Raw genomic sequence first — 6,127 nt, 5'->3', positions numbered from 1 at the left:
AGACATAGTGCGCCAGAGGTTTAGGTGACTGTAGAAAAAACTCCTGGAAACTGTGGAAAAAAGTCATGGTTTAAAGAGTTAATGCAGTTGGACCTGCCTTTCAAAATATGTCCAAGACGGAAAACCTGTCTTGACAGGATCTTCCTACTCTCCCCTTGATAAATTCCTCTGCAATACATCTGTCCAAGATGATAACATTCACAATCTGAAAACGGACAGAGAAATTCCTTCCTTTCTAAGGATTTTGACCTGTCAAAGTAAGAAAATGCTTTGCCCACTCAACCCTGACTTAAATAAAAACTCTGTAGTTTGTTTACACAGGCTTTAAGTTTAACATTTATGCCAGGCTGTCAGGTAACGAAGAGATGCAGTTTCCAGGTAGTTGTTGCCCAACCCAGGTGAACTCTTGAGTGGTGCAGTTGGTCAGGGTCATGTGGATGTGAAATCTCACCACTGCTCAGGTAGCATGTTGGCACAGAAACTTTCCTGGGAGGCCAGAGGTGTCCAATTTGACAACTGCCTGCTGCAATGATCGTACAGTCAGCCAAGAAAAAATGTCCCCCAATTTTGTTGACTGTGCTTATCATATCCATGGATGGGGCTAAGAGTTAAAATAGAGAAGTTCAATTGTTTCTGTTTTTATTTGGTTAAATAGTGGTCCTAATGAGATGCAAGTACTAGTCGCTAAAGGTTAGTAAGACTGATACATCAGAGTGGTTAGGATAGCTCTTAAGAAGTGTGAAGTTTGGCTACGGCTTACCAACCAGGCAGACGATCTTTGATTCGACCACATATGGCTTGCCCTCTGGACTTTCCCTCCCCGTAAAATTCCCCTGTCTTAGGACTAAAAATGTTTAAGACTAATTTTTTTTCGGGCTTCCTTTGATTCTACCTTTTACAGGTTCAAGTAAATGTGGTTTGACTGGACAAAAGATTTATTCTACTTCTACCTGTAGCCAGAGGTGAATTGCAAAAATTTGAAGGCTATTTTGAAACTAGTCGCATTGGTAAGGTCAGTAATAAGTTAATGGTAAGACGGATGCCCATTAATTTGTCAAAGAATATGGTGCAAGTTTCTGAATGCCAATGGGCACTTCATTTTTTTAAAAATTTTTTGCTGTTGCCAGTTTTGCATTTCTCTTACTCCAAGCATTGGCTGACTTCATGCATGATACTGTTGTTTTAAAAAAAATTAATAATGCCATAGTTTTAACCTTTTTAAGAATATCCATCAATATAAAAACTCTAACACTTGATGTCAAAGCCTACTTCTTTGATTACCATCATGGGGCTGTACTCCATTTCCTTTTTTGTGTCCATTTTGCTTCATGAGTCATTAAAATTGCAAGACCGTGGCGCGTGGATCTTCAACTATTTTTTTTTAAAGTTGAGTGGCATCCCTGTATTTTTTCTCGTATTTTGTGTCTCAAATTTGATTTGGAGAGACTGCTGTCTGAGATAACCTAGTGGTGAAGAGGCTGACTGTTACACTGCAATAAATAAAACTTTATAAACAATTTTGAAGTATCTTGCTTGGTATTGCATTGTGGTGACACTGCTGATGTGTTTCAATAATTTACAAAGTCACAGAAGTTGGTCTCTCTCTTTCTCAACAGTATGCTGTAATACAGACAATACTATTGACCAACGAACAGAAGTTACAGGTTCAGTTCTGACCGGGATCTACCATTGTTTTGGGGGAGGGGGGGGGTATTTCTTTTAAGCCTGGGCTGCTGTTGGAGGAACTGATACTCCATCTTCAGAATATTTTTTGTGTAGGAACTAGAATACACACAAGAATAGAGTCTTTTGTCTTTTTTATGATGTGGAACTACGCTGTACTTTTAAAATGCCTTAACAAAACCACAAACGACAAAATTCTTTCATTTCAGTATGGTAACTGAGGTTTTTTTCAGGAAAGAGAGCATATGAAGCATATTGTAAGAAAAGAACTCTGTGTGTATGTGTGTGTGTGTGCATGCACAGAAACACACCAGAAACATCTATTGACCTATTTTGTGCTCAGTTTGATCAATACATTTTGCAAGCTCAAGTCCATCAAATACTAATTTGTAGTGGTCCCTATTGTATCTTATTAATTGGTACATGTACTGAGAACACCCATTAAAACACTTGTACTATGACGCAGGTCGTGTCAGTTTTATGTTTGGAGACAATCTTTTTTGTTTGATGAAGCTTTATTCTGTCCTGTATCACAAATGACCTTCCACAGGATTGAGGGGTTTTGGGACAAGTTGAGAGTTGGTCACCCTTTTCAACACATCATAGGTTTATGCGGTTCCTTCATTCTCAAGTGGTTTACTCGTCTCTCTCTGATCGGATGAAAAGAAGTAGGCAACTCTTCCATTAAATGACTAACGGTGACCACATAGGGAAAGCCGTTCACTCACGCTCACGTAAGCGCACTGCCTGAGGCAGTGAAATTAAAAGGTTCCCCTAAGAATGAAAACCGTTGCGTCCCACATACATAAAAAGCTCTCAGTGAGGAGCGCACTGACGTTTCTCGCGGAATCCTACTACTTTATTTCCAAGGCGCCCAAAGCTGTCTGTGGCCTTGTTTTCACGTTACCGTTGTACCAAAGCAGTGCTTCTACTTCTACTTACGCTTACAGTTTGATGGAGCAAGTGATTCGAACATGGACACAGATGCGCTCGTACCATCAGTATACGTTAGAGCTCCCATTTGGGACAAACGTAACAAAGTCCACATTGTACATGTATATACGTATTTTTACTGCTAGGATACGAATACAGTGATATTGAGGGCCGTACGCTTAATACTTGTACTAAACTCTCTCTCTCTCATAATTTGTCCAGCGTGATCTAGTTATAGACTAGAGGGTTCTGGGCGAACATGAGGCAGGTAAACATGTCTCTCACGCCTTTAGCATGATTAGTGGGTCTACCAGCAAGCTCCCATGTCATATCCGATCTCGGGAACGACACTTTAGTAAAATTTTGGACAACACTTTCCCTGTCTATTATGGTACAGTTGTACATATGTTTTATGAAGAATGCATACACTTGATGATAAACGGCCATGTGTAACAGCATTCTCTATGTGGGGTCAAGCAGGCACTTTCCAAAGCTTAAGCAGCTATTAAAAGTACATCCTCGAGAGGCTTTCTCTATGTGTCACCTTTTCACTTTCACTGTCTTAGACTTAGACAGGTAGGCCTACTCCCTTCTCATTGAGTGATGAGAAGGTTGAACAAAGCAATTTGTTTATTTTTTAAATCCCATTTTAACCATGGACAGACAAAAGTGAAAGTGAACAAGTTTTTTTCGTCAAGCACAGACTGGGATTTGGACCTGTAATTTTATGGCTGTGAATCTGGTAGTCAAAAATCTAATAATAGACTACTGACATCACAGTAGATCCCCAACCGATGGTCAGCAGCGTGTGATAGATTAGAGAGCTGGGGCTGGACAGAAAATGTTGTACATGAATGTAGATCAAGGACTAATCTGGGACAGAGAAATATAGAAAATACACCCACCCCTACGTTTGTAACAGATTTTTCTATTTTGAAACAAAGGCATTTGATCACTAATTTGAATTTAAATTTAGCATTATTAGTTATAATGTTACGCCAGATGATTTTCTGCATTTGTTGTACGTGTACATGAAAAACCCTTCAGATTTGACGGTCAAGGCATATTATTGAAAGTATTGGGGTGGGGCATGCTAGTGAGTTTCAAACATGTCTGAAAACGATTCTGAGCAAAAATCAACGGGTCATTTTCAAAGCGGACATTTCGAAACACTTGTAAATGCTCTTAGGCTTGTCTTTTATTTCCAGAGTGCTGGGAAAGTCACATTCCGCAATTTACTCTGCTTTTTAACTTGTAGTTGGTGGTGCTCGAGGTTTTTTTAGTATGTGTACGGTACCACACTATTTTGCAAACCGAAGTTGCCATTAGACTAGAACAGTACATGTAACACATTTGAGGCTATAATTTATTCTGCAAAGGACTATTTAATGGTAGGTGAAATCATGATGTAACCAGTTAACAAGAGGTTATTTAGCCACATTTTTGTGTAAGGGGAGGCAACCAAGAATAATAATATTCATGATTGTACGAAACTGGATTAATTTCCTTGTTAGCTGGCGTTAACAAAAATTACTTTTTTTTTTGTAAGTGTTTTACGGCGCTCGCAACTGCCTAAGGTCATATAAGCACACGGGACATACCTAACATTTTCAGTTTGTCGATTTTGGAACTCCAAGGGATCTTGAACGTGCGCAACTTGCACACGGGACCTCCTAAATTTTTCGCCCTTGCCGGAGAAGGCTAGGTGTAGATCCTTCCTACCGTACCAGAAGATCAGGGGTGGGGCTGAAAGACATCAGTAAGAAGGAGCCAAGGAGAAGCAGTGGAAAGGCTGCAGAATGAGTCTGAAGCCCAGAGGAGGGGGCAAAGGAGGTGATGGGGTGGGGGCAGAAAGTGGAGACGAAAGCAGACGACTGAATTATTGCTAGAGAGCAGGAAAGGCTGTGAAAGGAGATAATTTTAGAGAAGAGAAGAACATTTTTTCTTCGCTACCCAGATTCAAACCTGGGACCTTTGACTTTAAATGAGAGGCGAACACCACCTCTAAGGCCACGAGAGCCCCCAAAATTACTTTTTTTAAACAAAATTGTTATAACGGATTTGATCATGTCTTGACCCACAAGCTAAGCGCGCACACATCCGTATATTTTTAGCGAAATTTCCTTTAAAGAACGCACGGGTATGTCTATGTCAAATAATTATGAGATGTGTACCGTATCATGTGTGTGTGTGTGTGTGTGAGAGAGAGAGAGAGAGAGGGAGGGGGGCGGAGAGGGGGAAGGATGGCATATCTCTTTGAAAAGGTAGACAGGTGTAGAGAGACGGACAGACAGGCAAGGGTAGAGAGACGGACAGACAGACAAGGGTAGAGAGAGCGGTAGAAAGACAGAGACCTGGTCGTGGTTGAGACATACACAAGCACGTGCGCACAAACCACACACACACACACATACACACACACACACACACACACACACACACACACACACACACACACACACACACATAATGGAGGAGTGAGGGAGAGGGAGACGAAGGGTCCGAAGAATGAACAGCGCAAGTGCGTTCTTCACTCAAAATAAACTTAGCTCACAGAATTCTACACTTAAACATTTTCAATTGGTAAGAAATTTTGAATTTTACCCAAGTGGCGGCCGACGCCTACTGTTATCGATTTTAGATCTCCAAGGGATTTTTTTTTCATGCGCAACTTGCACCTAGGACCTCCGAGATTTTTCGCCCTTGCCCGAGAAGGTTAGGTGTAGATTTTTCCTACCAGAAGATCAGGGCGTGGCTGAAAGACAGCAGTAAGGAGCCAAGTAGTACGAGGGCTGTCCCACGGAAAACCGGAAAAGGTCCGTAAAAGTAAAAATCTTTGTCCTATTATAATAAAACTGTAACACATCATACCTCAACATGTGCTTTATTTCTCAATGTAATCACCATCCCGCTGGACACATTTTTCCCATCGCTGGATCTGGGAGAAGATACCCTCCCTGAAGAATCTTTCGTCAAGGGATTTCAACCAATCGGTCACGGCTTCCACGAGGTCTTCGTCGTCGGTGAATCGCTGTCCAGAAATATGGCGTTTGATTGGTTCAAAAAGGTGATAATCTGACAGGGCCAAGTCAGGACTGTGAGGAGGGTGTAGTAGAACTTCCTAGCCGAACCTTTGGAACCAATCTTTCGTGACGTTTGCGGTGTGTGGCCTTGTGTTGCCATGCTGCAAAATGACCCCGCTGGTCTTTTTCGGCCTCAACCCATCAAGTAGAGGCCTTTCAATAGTGCAGCTCATCAAACTCTATCCTGTAGACAGTCGACTGTGAAATGTTTAGCGACTCGCAAATTTCGCAAATTTTTAGGCGCCTGTCTGTTTGAATAAGTTCGTTAACGCGACTCTTGTTGTCTTCAGTCTTGGCAGAAAAGCAAGATCCTGGGTAAACTTTGTCATTGATATCGAAGTGCCCAGCTTTGAACTTACTACATCACTCATATACCTGTGACTTTCAGTGACGGTGGGTAGTGAAGGGCTCACGGGCTTGAGCCCCCC

Source organism: Aplysia californica, unplaced genomic scaffold (assembly GCF_000002075.1).
Source record: "Aplysia californica isolate F4 #8 unplaced genomic scaffold, AplCal3.0 scaffold00321, whole genome shotgun sequence".
NCBI lineage: Eukaryota > Metazoa > Mollusca > Gastropoda > Aplysiida > Aplysiidae > Aplysia > Aplysia californica.
The sequence above is the reverse complement of the archived record's forward strand: the minus strand, read 5'-3'. Positions refer to the sequence as shown.